Genomic DNA, 15815 nt, shown 5'->3' on the forward strand with positions numbered 1-15815 from the left:
CTGAGTAGTTTGTTTTCTGATGATGTCAAGATGCGTACTTACTTTGTTGCTAAAATCTTTCCATTCTCATTAAAGGATGACGCTAAAACTTGGTATAATAATTTGCCACCTAATTCTATTAAAAGTCCGAAAGAATTGCTTGATGTTTTCTTCCGCAAATACTTTCCTGCTAGTGCTCAACATATTGCTTTGCAGAGAATTTATAATTTTGACCAGGGAGATGAAGAGAAATTGCCTGAGGCTTGGGCGAGATTTTGCTCTCTTATTAGAGCTCGGCCTGATCATGATTTGGAAAAGCATGATTTACTTGATATATTTTATAGCGGACTAACCATTGAGTCTAGGGCATACCTGGATAGTTGTGCTGGTTGTGTTTTCAGGAAAAGAACTCCAGACGACGCTGAAGAATTATTGGCTAAAATAAGCCGGAATCATGATGATTGGACTACGCCTGAACCAACTCCAACGCCAATATTGAAGAAGAGGGGTTTAATTAAATTGAATGATGAAGATATGAGGGAAGCCAAGAAGTCTCTCAAGGAGAAAGGTATTAAATCTGAAGATGTGAAGAATCTTCCTCCTATAGAAGATGTATGTGAGATAATTCCCCCTTCATCCATGATTGAGGTAAACTCCCTTCAACGCTTTACTAGGGAAGATATTCCGTATTCGAAGCCTCCTGCACAATGCTTAGATGAGTTTGATAATTATATTGTTAAACAAGAAAATTTTAATATGAGAGTAGAGAATCATTTAATGGAAAATTCTCGAGCTATTAGTGAATTGCATGATATTGTAGAGAGAACCTCTAATGATGTTAAGATGCTTGTTAAACATTTTCATATGATTCAAACTCAAATTGATCAACTTACTAAAGTGCAAAATGACTTGTTAGGGAATAATTCTAAAGAGAAACATGCTTATGAAGTAACAACTAGAGGTGGTGTCTCTACCCAGGATCCTCTATATCCTGAAGGGCATCCCAAAAGAATTGAACAAGATTCTCAACACATTGAACCCAGTGCTCATTCTAAGAAGAAAAAGAAGAAGAAGCATAAAAATGTTGTAGAATCCTCTGAACCTGCTAATGATCCTAATAGTATTTCTATTTCTGATGCTGAAACTGAAAGTGGTAATGAACATGATAAAGATAATGATAAGAATGATACTCCTGATAAAGAAGAGGTTGAAGAAGAACCTGAAAAGCATGCTAAAAATAAAAAGTATACTAAAGAAGATTTTATTGCTGAGAAACATGGTAATGAAAGAGAACCTTGGGTGCAAAAGCAAATGCCTTTTCCTGCTAAGAAACTAAAATCAAAGGAAGAAGAACACTATAATAAATTTTGTGATTGGATGAAACCTTTATTCTTGCAAATCCCTTTGGTGATGCTATTAAATTGCCTCCTTATTCAAAGTATATGAAAGATATTGTTACTAACAAAAGGAAAATCCCCAATGAGGAAATTTCCACTATGCTTGCTAATTACTCTTTCAATGGCAAAATTCCAAAGAAGTTGGGCGACCCAGGTATACCTACTATTCCTTGTTCTATTAAGAATAATTATGTTAAAACTGCTCTATGTGACTTGGGAGCCGGTGTTAGTGTTATGCCTTTTTCTCTTTATAAGAGACTTTACTTAGATAAGTTGATACCTACTGATATATCTTTGCAAATGGCTGATAAATCTACTGCTATTCCTGTTGGTATATGTGAGAATGTTCCTGTTCAAGTTACTACTAATTGCTTGATATTAACTGATTTTGTTGTGTTGGAAATGCCTGAAGATGATAATATGTCTATTATTCTTGGGAGACCTTTTCTTAACACCGCAGGGGCTGTTATTGATTGCAATAAAGGAAAGGTTACTTTCAATGTTGATGATAGGGAGCATACCGTTTATTTTCCCAAGAGGATTGAGAAAGCCTGTGGAGTTAATACTATTTCTAATGTGAGAACTATCAAAGTGGGAACTATTGATTGTCCTATATATGAGCCTAAAGAAGAATATCAAACTCTCGTGATTGGATCCATATCAATACAATTCAAGGTAACATGATTGATTTGAGGTTTATTTCTTCTTATGCTATGTAAAATTTATTTGGTGACAAGACTTGATCAACCTTGTTAACGAATACTTTTTATATGCATAGAGGAGGTAAACAACATCTCTTTCTTCCTCCACTTGCTCTAGTTGCTGTAGCATTTTTAATTTGCAAAGTCCCTTAGTTATTTGGAGATTTCAAAAAATTTCCTGTCCAGTAATAATAAACTAAATACCCAGAAATGTGCATTTTTCAAAGTTTTCAAAAATTCACAAAAATTATACCGTTGGTCCTATTTTTCGACGAGGCACCTGGGAGCACCAGAGGATGACCTGTGGGGCACCAGAGGGCGCCAAACCACAGGCCGGCGCGGCCAAGGAGGTGGCCGCGCCACCATGTGGTGTGGGCCCCTCCTTGCCCCACTTTGTCATCTCTTTCTCCCAGCACTTTCTCTCTCCCGAAAAAACTCGTACCAAGTTCCTCTCTCTCGCGTTTTTGCTCCAGAGCTCCAGATTTCTCGATCTCTTTGCTTAGCCCAGATTTCTTGCTGAAATTTGGCACATTTGCTCCTTGGTATGTGACTCCTCCACCCATCCAAGTAGAATTTTGTTTGGTTGAGTAAATCTTGAATATTTTGCTGCTGTAGGTAACATGTTTAGTGAGCTTGCATGCTTGTTCTAAGTGGTAGAAACTAGTTTTGATGCATGATTAGTACTCTAGCAAGTTCCTATGGTAGTTTCCCTTGATTATATGTCACCAAATCAAATTTTTATATTGTTTGTTGAAATTTCAGAAAATGGAGTGGAATAGATATCACTTGAACCAGCAAGAATTGGAAGTCCAACAAGTTATGAGAGTCAATCGTGAAGAGGGAGTATACCCCTCTTATTACCCGTGCGCGGATTTCATGAGAAGCGCGGGAATACTTGAAGATGTTCAAAGTCTAATTTCTCGTGCAGGGCTGAGTGACTTTGTTGAAGGAGAGCCAAGACAATATGTAAAATTAACTATGTCTTTTGTGCAGGACTTCAAGTTCAATTGGTCGCGATCTAACCCCACGGTCCAGTATAAAATTTACAATAAAGCTATCAACTTGCCATTCAGTGATTTTTGTGCAGCAATTAGAGTACCGCAATGGGGGTCATGCGAAAAGATAAGGGGATCGCCGCAAGAACTCTTGGACCTCTTCAAGATGATTTGCGATGGAAGGAGTTTCTCAGGGGATAATGGTAAAATCACTAGTATTCAGCTCCCGGCTATCCGCTACTTTGCCTATTTTATTACCAAATGCGTTCTTGCTAAAAAGATTGGTGGTAAACTTTCTATCCCGGATTTGGCTTTTCTAGCTGCGGCACTTCAAGGTAGTAAGACTTATAATTTGGGGGCATTGATAGCTTATAGACTTGCTACTAACCGTGAGAAAGGTGGAATTTGTGGAGGTCTCATCGCCTCTTGTTTACTAGCTTTTCATAATGTAGAACCTCATCATTTTGATATTCCATTCCCCATAGAAAAACTTGACATAGCCTCTATGATTAAACATGAATTTGTTTCAGATTCCTCCAACTTGGGTAACCTGTTTTACAAGATGACATTTTATAAGAAAGTCTGGAGAATAACTAAGAAAACTGAGAAACTAGTAAGATTGCCTGCGCCTGTTTTGTCTAACCTTGATTCCAGGGGAGATTGGTCGGTCACAGAAGGTGCACTGGATGCACACATAGAGGGAGGAGGTCAACATGCAAGAGACGACACGGAGGTCGAGGAGCACCTCGACTCATCATCCGATGCAGCAAGTTCCTCGCATCAACATGGTGGATATGCGGAGCCTCCATGCTTTTCTTCTGCACAGGAACTTTACTATGACTACTCCATGAATTACCCACCGGCAAGGAACAACGATCCTCGTTGGGGTTGAGCTCCACTTAGGCCAAAAGCCTAAGCTTGGGGGGAGGTATACCGGCATCACTCATTCTTTGCATATTATGGTTGCTGGATACTTGTACATATTTGTTTTGTTCGTTTGAGTGGTTTTCTAATGAGAGGAAGATGATATTTGGGGAAGTGCTGCCTGAAAACAGATTCTGGACTGTTACTAGAAAAATTCGTGCGCACAGCCAGAGCGTTATTTTGAGCTGCCAATTTTTGTGCAGGTTCCCCAGGTTGTTATCTAACTTTCATTAGTTTAACACTTTTCGAGCTGAGCAACGTAAGATTTTTGTAAAAATCGATTTCTGTACTGCTGTCAGGTTTTGGCAGATTTCTGCCATCTCGCTTTTCTGTGTTTCTTCTAGTTTGCTATTTCTTGTTTTTGCTTTGTTTCCTTCCCAAAACACAAAAGGACCAAAAATATTTCTGTTGTTTCTCTTCACCATTTGTTTGCTTTGGTTTCTTGCATTTGTTTCACTTTATTTGCTATTGCTAGTTTGCTATAAGAAAACCCAAAAAGATTTTGCTTTGTTTGTTTGTTTCCTTTTGTTCTTGTTTCTAATTCGAAAACACCAAAAATATTTGCTGTTCTTCTTTGGTTTGTAAAGTTCTTTATGAGTTCAATGGTCTTCGGTGGCTGGAGCGTGGTTTTCATTTCATATTATCCAAGCTGCACAAGTGAAAAGGCAATAATGACGATCTACGACAATTGGATTGTGGTGAGAGGCTGGTATGAACTCTATTTGTTTTCATTTTTGTACATATACTCATCCATGTGAGCATGCTAAGTTGGTTCATGTGAGGTATATGTTATGTGAGAAAGTCTAGTAGTTTATGATCTCTCATGATTAGCTCCAATCTATTAATATGAGTAGCATGTCATGGATGTTTGCTTGCATCGTTTTATTCATAAGTAAGTATGGCATTGTGGTATCCTCCTCTGAATAATTCATTTATATCGACTTGGCACATGCTCACGCTTGCATATGACTGAACAAAAAGTCAATTAAGCCTCGATGATTTATATTGCTTCAGAGTTCTTGTATCACTTTTATGCCTCCGTTAATTTATTTTGCCGCAAGCATGATTATGACAGTTACTGCTCTCTTGATTTGTCGCTCCCTAGTCTATTGCTAGCCTTCACTTGTACTGAGCGGGAACGCTGCTCGTGCTTCCAAACACCTGAAAACCAAGTTGTTCCAAAAGTGTCCACCATAAATACCTATGCATGGCATTTCAAACTATTCCAAGTAAATTCTCATGCGCTACCTTTAAAACCTTCAAAATGCTTCTCAATTTGTGTTTATGTTTCATAGCTCATGAGGAAGTATGTGGTGTTTAGCTTTCAACCTTCTCATTTACTTTTGACGGACTCTCATATGGACTAGTGGCACATCCGCTTATCCAATAACTTTGCAAAAAGAGCTGGCAATGGGATTCCCAGTCCCAAATTAATTAACTTAAATAGACACTCCTCCATGGTTTGTGATTGTTGGACGGCACCCGAAGGATTCGGTTAGCCATGGCTTGTGTAAGCAAAGGTTGGGGGGAGTGTCATCATCATAATAAAAATAAAATAAAAAGGCACTCCTTCATGGTATGAGATTGTTGGCAGGCACCCGAGGATTCGGTTAGCCATGGTTTGTGTAAGAAAGGTTGGAAGGAGTGCCACATAAATATGCAAATAATTCATGGGAGCCGCTCTTGAAAGTCCGGTTGGCGAGGTAGTTAGTGTACCCATTACCATTCGTTGACAACAACAAACACCTCTCAAAATAATTTTACTCCTGTCTTTATAAAAATGAAAAGCTCTAGCGCATGTTAATCCCTGCTTCCCTCTGCGAAGGGTCAATCTTTTACTTTTATGTTGTGTCTCCATTATTTCTTTGAGCACTATCTTGAGAGCACAACTGTCATTCTTAGTATAATATGCTTGTCTTAAAATATGATTGATTGTGGTATAACTTTGATGCTTTTATCTTTTGACAATCACTACTTCTAGTCTTTCTATGAACTCCAGAGGTGCCCGGGCATTTATGTTTTGCCAATCAAACACAGGCAAGCGAGATACCACTTTATCATACTCTCTTATGAACATTGCAATCCTGCTTATATACATGATTCATGATGCTTATTATTAATTGTTGGTACCTCTTCATGATTGACATAGCTTTTAGATGATCTTATTTGCATGTATCTCATTATGAACTGCTTAAGTATTAGCCATAGCATGAGAATATATACATCATATGAGCAAATGTGTTCGTGAAAGTTCTTTTATCGCTCAGTTGTTAACTGAATTGCTTGAGGACAAGCAATAAGCTAAGCTTGGGGGGAGTTGATACGTCCAAAACGTATCTACTTTCCCGAACACTTTTGCTATTGTTTTGCCTCTAATTTGTGCACTTTGGATGCAACTAACACAGACTAACGCTGTTTTCAGTGAAGCTGCTCGGTGTCTCGTTTTTGTGCAGAAATCCAACTTTCGGGAAAATCCTCGGAATTTATGCAGAAGGCCCTATTTTCCCAGAATAATGACGGAGCCAGAAGGACAATTAAGGTGGAGGCCCGAGGGCCCCACACCATAGGGCGGCGCGGCCCAGGGGGGGCCCGCGCGGCCCTGTGGTGTGGCCCCCTCGGCCGGCCTCCGACGCCCTCCTTCGGACTATTTATCGGCCTCGACCTAAAAACGCACGGGGAGAAGTCGAAGTCACCAGAAACCCTCCAGAACGCCGCCACATCGCCAAACTCCGTCGCGGGAGCCAGAAGTCTCCGTTCTGGCACTCCGCCGGGACGGGGAATTGGAGGAGATCATCGCCGCCATCACCGCCAACGCCTCTACATCAACCAGCCATGTTTCCCCCATCCATGTGTGAGTAATTCCCCCGCTGTAGGCCGAAGGGGATGGTAGGGATTGGATGAGATTGGTCATGTAATAGCATAAGATTGTTAGGGCATAGTGCCTAGTGTCCGTAATTGGTACTTTGATGATATTGTTGCAACTTGTTATGCTTAATGCTTGTCACTAGGGCCCGAGTGCCATGATCTCAGATCTGAACATGTTATTGTTTCATCAAGATAATCATTGTTATGGTCTTACCTATAAGTTGTATACACATGTCTCTGTCCGGAACCAATGGCCCCGAAGTGACAAGAATTGGGACAACCGGAGGGGATGGTAGCGATGTGAGGATCACATGTGTTCACGGAGTGTTAATGCTTTGCTCCGGTACTCTATTAAAAGGAGTACCTTAATATCCAGTAGTTTCCCTTGAGGCCCGGCTGCCACCGACTGGTAGGACAAAAGATGTTGTGCAAGTTTCTCATTGCGAGCACGCACGACTATATATGGAACACATGCCTATTGATTGCTTTGTACTTGGACACCGTTTTATTATTATCTGCAAATGCCCTGCTATGATTGTTACATGAGTTTCTCTCATCCATGCAACGCCCGTTCATCCGTCCCCGTGCCTACAGTATTTTAATCCTGCTGTTTACTAAAATCACTACTGCTGTCTTTGTTACTCTGCTGCTGTTATTTCACTCATCTCTTGCTATAAAGCTGTTACCTCTTGATAAACTCTTGCGAGCAAGTCTGTTTCCAGGTGCAGCTGAATTGACAACTCCGCTGTTAAGGCTTCCAAGTGTTCTTTGTCTCCCCTTGTGTCGAATCAATAAATTGGGTTTTACTTCCCTCGAAGACTGTTGCGATCCCCTATACTTGTGGGTCATCAATCGTCTACCGCAGCAACGAGAGCCTCCTCTTGTAGGCTTTGGAATTCTTCAAGGGTTAGTCTCGTTCATCCCCTCGTTGCTCCCATCTTCTAGATTGCATCTTGGCTTGGATTGCGTTCTCGCGGTAGGAAATTTTTTGTTTTCTATGCTACGAATCCCTACAGGCGCGCCTTCGGCTCGCGCTAATATCTTTAGTCATTGGTAGGAGGTTCAAGTACATATTTGTGTAAATTTACCTTAATTGCTAGTTGTACTATTGTTGATGATTATTACTATATCAAGAAATTTCACAAAAAAGTCTACATTGTTGACAAACCATAATAACGAGTGAAGACTCAACAAAGCACTCGTCGAGGGATTGACGTATGTAGGTGAGGACGGTGGCGCGCCTTTGGCTGGCGCTAGTGTCATTAGTCTTTGGTAGATGGTCCAAGTACATATTTATAAAAATTTACCTTTTATGCTATGTGTATTGTTGTTGATTTATTTGAAACGGAGGCAAAAGCTTTGCCTCATTCGATTAATTAAGAAGAAGTTTAACAAGTTACAACAATGACACTTTAAAAGTGTACAAAATGGATTACTATCCATGTATTATTTCACTCAAATATTTTGCCCCCACGGTCAGCGGACACCCATAGCTTCACCTCTTTCTCGATTTTATCAAATAGAACCCTCGGAGATACGTAGTACTTGTTTGTTGTAGAATAATCTTCCATTTATTTCCTTCCATATCTCCCATGTTGCTAGCAAAGTGAGATATCACATTGCTTTTTTATTGGAGGGCTATGCCACCAATCTTCAAGAGATAGAGTTGGCCAATCTTGAACATCAAGGAAATAGATCCTGAGCAACTCCTTGATGAGGCCCCATAGTCTAATAGTATAGCGACAATGTGTGAACAAGTGAGTCGCCGACTACGTGGTTCTTTTGCACAAAGGGCATAAGCCACAATTTTGCCAACCTCTGTTTTCTAACATATCCACCATCCAAAGCCTATTTGGAGGACAAGCCACGCAAAGAACTTGGTCTTAAGAGGTTCCCAAATCTCTCAAACCATTTCGTTCATGTTGGTGGAGATTGAACCAAAGAATTGATCCTTGTAAGAGGAAGCCGTCGAATATTGACCACTTGACGAGAAAATCCAAATGATGGTGTATTCGATGTCTTCAATGAGTTGAATTGTTCGAAGTTGGGTCCAAATTTTGGTGAATTGCTCAATGTGTGCCACGGTAAGCTCTTCCATCTTTATTTTTGAGACCCACCCATTTTCATGGAAGGCCCTTTTGATGCTCCATTTCTTCCTTGATGAGCTCATAAATAAGAGGGGCATGATATCTTTTGGAGGGCATCAATAATTTGTTGTAGGGTGCTTGTGACGGTAAAGCACACGTCCGTTGGGAACCCCAAGAGGAAGGTATGATGAGTACAGCAGCGAGTTTTCCCTCAGTAAGAAACCAAGGTTATCGAACCAGTAGGAGATGAAGATCACGTGAAGGTTGTTGGTGAAGGAGTGTAGTGCGGCGCAACACCAGGGATTCTGGTGCCAACGTGGAACCTGCACAACACAATCAAACTACTTTGCCCCAACTTAACAGTGAGGTTTTCAATCTCACCGGCTTGCTGAAAACAAAGGATTAAACGTATGGTGTGGAAAATGATGTTTGCTTGCAGAAAACAAAAGAGAACAATGATTGCAGTAGGTTGTATTTCAGATGTAAAAGAATGGACCGGGGTCCACAGTTCACTAGTGGTGTCTCTCCAATAAGATAAATAACATGTTGGGTAAACAAATTACAGTTGGGCAATTGACAAATAGAGAGGGCATAACAATGCACATGCATATCATGATGACTACTATGAGATTTACTTAGGGCATTACGACAAAGAACATAGACCGCCATCCAGCATGCATCTATGCCTAAAAAGTCCACCTTCAGGTTAGCATCCGCACCCCTTCCAGTATTAAGTTGCAAGCAACAGACAATTACATTAAGTACTGTGCGTAATGTAAACAATATAAATATTCTTAGACAAAGCATTGATGTTTTATCCCTAGTGGCAACAGCACATCCACAACCTTAGGGGTTGTTGTCACTCCCCCAGATTCAATGGAGACATGAACCCACTATCTAGCATAAATACCCCCTCTTGGAGTTACAAGTATCAACTTGGCAGAGCCTCTACTAGCAACGGAGAGCATGCAAGATCATAAACAACACATATAAGATAGATCTATAATCAACTTGACATAGTATTCCATATTCATCGGATCCCAACAAACACAACATGTAGCATTACAAATAGATGATCTTGATCATGATAGGCAGCTCACAAGATCTAAACATGATGGCACAGTACGAGAAGACAACCATCTAGCTACTGCTATGGACCCGTAGTCCAAGGATGAACTACTCACGCATCAGTCCGGAGGCGGGCATGGTGATGTAGAGCCCTGCGGTGATGATTCCTCTCTCCGGCAGGGTGCCGGAGGAGATCTTCTGAACCCCCCCCCCCCCCCCGAGTTAGGGTTGACGGCGGCGGCGTCTCTGGAACTGTCCTGGTATTTTGGCTCTCGGTACTAGGGTTTTCGGGGATGAAGGAATAAATAGGCGAAGGGGCAGCGTCGGGGGAGCCAGGGGCTCCCTCCCCACGTCACGGCGCGGCTATGCCCCCCCCCCCCTCGCGTCGCCATATGGGGAGACCCCCCTGCTGGCCTTCCTAGACTCCTCTTCGGTCTTCTGGAATGCTCCGTGGAAAATAGGGCCGTGGGCTTTTGTTTCATCCAATTCCGAGAATATTTGTAAAACAACTTTTCTGAAATAAAAAACAGCAGAAAACAGGAACTGGCACTGTGGCATCTTGTTAATAGGTTAGTCCCAGAAAATGCATAAAAGTATTATAAAGTGTGAATAAAACATGTAGGTATTGTCATAAAACTAGCATGGAACATAAGAAATTATAGATACGTTGGAGACGTATCATAGGGTCAATTCCAATGTCAAAAAGGAGGGGTAAAAATGGGTCACCTTGTCGGAGGCCCCGGCCATGAGGAATGGGAGACCCGACCACCCCATTGAGGAGGATCCGCGAAGTTGAGGTGTTAAAGATGGCGACAATCCAATCACGAAATCTACTAGGGAACCCTCTTGTTTGGAGGAGATCAAATATACGTTCCATCTAATGGAGTCGAATTCCTTACGGATGACAATCTGAAAAGAAGGCAAGGTTTTTGCTCTTATGTAACTTCTTTGCCATATTCTTCACATAAAGGAAATTATCATGGATGCTCCTCCTATTGATGAAAGCACGTTGAGCCTTAGAAATAAGCTCGTCCATAAGGAGGGTTAGACGAAGCGCGAGCATCTTGGCCACAATCTTGGCAATGGAATGGATTATGCTTATGGGCCTAAAATCTATAATTTCTTCGCCCCCTCCTTTTTTGGCAAGAGATCTATATTCGCAGAGTTAAGCCAATGAAAGTTCGTGGAGTGGAGGCTCTTAAACGAGTGCATCACTCTTGTTGTATTGTGATCCAAATTCATATACTAAAGGGAGGCTAACTTCTGACGAGCGGAGCGAGGCCCGTCGCCGGCTAGGGTTTATCAGATTATTGGCACCGTCGCCCGTCGCCGGATCGTTGGCACCGCCTATATATACATCTTGTAAGCCGCCGGCTAGGGTTTATCAGATTATAAGATAACCCACGGCGTTTGTAAACACCTCCCGATATAGTGAAGTTTTGCTGGCTGGCTCCCGTGGTTTTTCCCTTTCTGTGTTGGAAGGGGTTTTCCACGTTAAATCTTGTGTCCCCTGCGTGTGTTCTTGTTTCGTTCTTCGTTATTTGCTTGTCGCTTTTATAACAAGTGGTATCAGAGCTCGTGTTTCAATCTAGGGTTTTGCGACATGTCTTCCTTGAAGTTCGATCTACCTTGCTGGATTACACCACGAGATTTTCTCTGTGGCAAGTGAAGATGAGGGCGATACTTACCCAATCTTCTGATCTGGATGAAGCTCTTGATGGTTTTGGCAAGAAAGATGCCAAGACCTGGACCGACGATGAAAAGAGGAAAGACCGTAAGGCTTTTTCATTAATTCAGCTTCATCTATCCAACAATATCTTGCAGGAAGTGCTGGCTGAGAAACGGCACGGCGGCCACGTGGTTGAAACTGGAATCGATCTGCATGTCCAAAGATCTAACCAGTAAGATGCACGTGAAGATGAAGTTGTTCTCGCACAAGCTGCAAGAAGGTGCGTCAGTGATGAATCACCTATCGATCTTTAAAGAGATCGTTTCTGATTTGCTATCCATGGAGGTAAAATATGATGATGAGGATCTAGCTCTTATACTGTTAGTCTCGTTGCCTAATTCTTTTGCGAATTTTCGAGACACCTTGTTATACAGTCGTGATGAACTAACCCTTGCCGAAGTTTATGAGGCCCTCCAGCAGAGGGAAAAGATGAAATCTATGGTGCAGGCGGAAGGGTTCGTCATCTAAGGCGAAGCACCGCAGGTCCGAGGCAGGACCGAAGCAGAAACAACAACTACACAACTACACAACTACAACGAGAGATAAGAGCAAGACCGACAGAGGTCGCTCAAAGTCCAAGGGACGAGATGGTAAGTTCTGCAAATGCGTAAGAAAACTAGCCACAATATTGATGATTGTTGGAAGTTGCGTAACAAAGAGAAAAGAAACGGTACTTACCAACCGAAAAACAAATCCGAGGGTGATGGTAAGGCTGCTATTGTTTCCGGTGATAATTACGATGGCGATTGTCTAGTTGTGTTTGCTGGTTGTGTTTCGGTAATGATGAGTGGATCCTTGATTCGCATGTTCGTTTCATATTTGCCTTAACAAAGACTGGTTCAGTTCTTATGAGTTTGTGCAGAGTGGAGATGTTGTGCGTATGGGAGATAATAACCCACGTGAGATCGTGGGCATTGGCTCCGTTCGGATCAAGATGCATGATGGCATGACACGCACTCGACGGATGTGAGACACATACACGGCATGGCCGTAAATTTGATCTCTCTCGCACTTTGATGTTGACGGGTACAAACACTCCGGTTCTCGCGGAGTTCTGAAGGTATCAAAAGGTTCTCTCGTTCACATGATTGGTGATATGAATTCTGCAAAGTTATATGTTCTTAGAGGTAGCACTTTATGCGGTATTGCTGCTGCCGTTATTCTGATGAACCTGGTAAAACTAATCCGTGGCATATGCGTCTTGGACATATGAGTGAACATGGCATGACAGAATTGCACAGGAGAGACCTGCTAGATGGCTGCAATTTGAGTAAGTTTGAGTTCTGTGAGCACTGCATTTTTGGTAAGCATAAAAGAGTTAAATTCAATGCTTCCGTTCATACCACTAAAGGGATTTTAGATTATGTACATGCTGATGTGTGGGGACCTTCCCGCAAGACTTCTCTTGGTGGTGCAAATTACATGCTTACTATCATAGATGATTACTCCAGAAAAGTGTGGCCTTTCTTTCTGAAACATAAATCTGATGTGTTTGATGCTTTTAGAAAGTGGAAAGTTATGGTAGAGAAGCAAACAGAAAAGAAAGTTAAATTGCTTCGTACTGACAATGGCATGGAGTTTTGTTCTACTGTTTTCAATGATTATTGCAGCGACGAAGGCATTGTCAGGCACCACACCATCCCATATACTCCTCAGCAGAATGGTGTGGCGGAGAGGATGAACAGAACCATCATCTCCAAGGCTCGCTGCATGTTGTCTAATGCTGGTATGCATAGACATTTCTGGGCTGAAGCAGCCTCCACCGCCTGTTACTTGATAAACAGGTCACCTTGTATTCCGCTTGATAAGAAAACTCCTATTGAGGTATGGTCTGGTTCACCTGCTGATTATTCACAGTTGAGAGTTTTCGGTTGCACTGCTTATGCTCATGTTGATAATGGAAAGCTAGAGCCTAGGGCTGTTAAGTGTGTGTTTCTTGGTTATGGTTCAGGAGTTAAGGCATACAAGTTATGGAATCCTGAAACTAAGAAAGTTTTGCATAGCAGGAATGTTGTCTTTAATGAGGCTGTTATGTTTTATAAGAGTTCATCTACAGATGTTACTGATGCTGTTGATTTTTACGATAATTACGATGATGAACAACAGAGGATTAGCGTGCAGGTGGAGCACGTGGAGGAGAAAGAAAATGATGTTGCTGAAATTGATAACATTGTTGTTCAGCACTCACCACCTGTTTTGCAGCAAACAAATAGTTCCATTGCTGCTGATAGACCGAGGCGTAACAAAGGTCCACGTCCTCGTTTAATTGAAGAATGTAATCTTGTTCATCATGCTTTGAGTTGTCTTTGAGCAATTGGAGCATGATACTGAACCTGCTACATATACTGAGGCCGTTGCATCCGTTGATCGCGTGAAGTGGATTTCTGCTATGCAAGAGGAGATGCAATCGCTTGACAAGAATGGCACATGTGATGTTGTGCCCTTGCCTAAACAAAAGAAGGATGTCCGCTGTAAGTGCATATTTAAAAGAAAGGAAGGTTTGTCTCCTAATGAGCCTCCGAGGTATAAGGCAAGGTTAGTAGCAAAAGGTTTTAGCCAAATTCCAGGTATTGATTATAATGATGTATTCTCTCCGGTTGTGAAGCATAGTTCCATTCGTGCATTCTTTGATATTGTGGCTATGCGTGATCTTGAGCTTGAGCAGCTAGATGTAAAGACTGCTTTTCTGCATGGTGAGCTTGAGGAGGAGATATACATGGACCAGCCTGAAGGTTTTGTTGTGCCTGGTAAGGAGGATCTTGTTTGCAAGTTGAAGAGGTCCCTTTATGGTTTGAAACAGTCTCCAAGACAGTGGTATAAAAGGTTTGATTCGTTTATGCTTGCACATGAGTTTAAGAGATCTAAGTATGATAGTTGTGTTTATATCAAGTTTGTTAATGGATCACCAATATACTTGCTGTTATATGTTGATGATATGTTGATTGCTGCCAAGAGCAAGAAAGAGATCACTACTTTAAAGTCACAATTAAGTAGTGAGTTTGAGATGAAGGATCTTGGTGCTGCTAAGAAAATACTAGGTATGGAAATTACAAGAGACAGAAAATCTAGTGTGTTATTTCTTAGTCAGCAAAATTACATTCAGAAAGTTCTTCATCGTTTTAATATGCATGATGCAAAGCCTGTTAGTACACCAATTGCTTCTCACTTCAAATTGTTAGCATTGCAATGTCCTAGTACTGATGAAGATATTGAGTACATGTCTCGAGTTCCATATTCTAGTGCTGTTGGTTCCTTGATGTATGCCATGGTTTGTTCTCGTCCTGATTTGTCATATGCTATGAGTTTGGCCAGTCGATACCTAGCTGATCCTGGTAAAGAACATTGGAGAGCTGTTCAGTGGATTTTCAGGTACCTTCGTGGCACATCTAAAGCTTGCTTGAAGTTTGGCAAGACCGGTGAGGGACTCGTAGGCTATGTGGATTCAGATTTTGCTGCCGATTTGGATAAGAGAAGATCCCTCACAGGTTATGTGTTCACTGTTGGTGGATGTGCTGTGAGTTGGAAGGCAACGTAACAATCTGTTGTTGCCCAATCTACGACCGAAGCAGAATATATAGCAATTAATGAAGCTGGTAAAGAGTCTGTTTGGTCGAAAGGTTTGTATGCTGAGCTTTGTGGAGATGATTCTTGCATTAACTTGTTTTCTGACAGTCAAAGTGCAATATACCTTACTAAAGATCAAATGTTCCATGAGAGGACAAAGCACATTGATATCAAGTACAATTATATTCGCGACATTGTTGCTCAAGGTAAACTGAAGGTATGCAAGATAAGTACTCATGATAATCCTGCTGATATGATGACAAAGCCAGTTCCTGTTTCCAAGTTTGAGCTTTGCTCAAGCTTGGTTGGTATAACTGTTTAGCCCAAGTGGCTATTGGCGCCAGCAAGTGTTTTTCCTTTATTGTTCAGGAGATTGTTGAAGTTCATGCTACAAGATGGAATTTGTCTCAAGGTGGAGTTTGTTGTATTGTGATCCAAATTCATATACTAAAGGGAGGCTAACTTCTGACGAGCGGAGCGAGGCCCGTCGTTAGCCCATATGTCGT

Source organism: Lolium perenne, chromosome 4 (genome assembly GCF_019359855.2).
Source record: "Lolium perenne isolate Kyuss_39 chromosome 4, Kyuss_2.0, whole genome shotgun sequence".
Classification (NCBI taxonomy): Eukaryota; Viridiplantae; Streptophyta; class Magnoliopsida; order Poales; family Poaceae; genus Lolium; species Lolium perenne.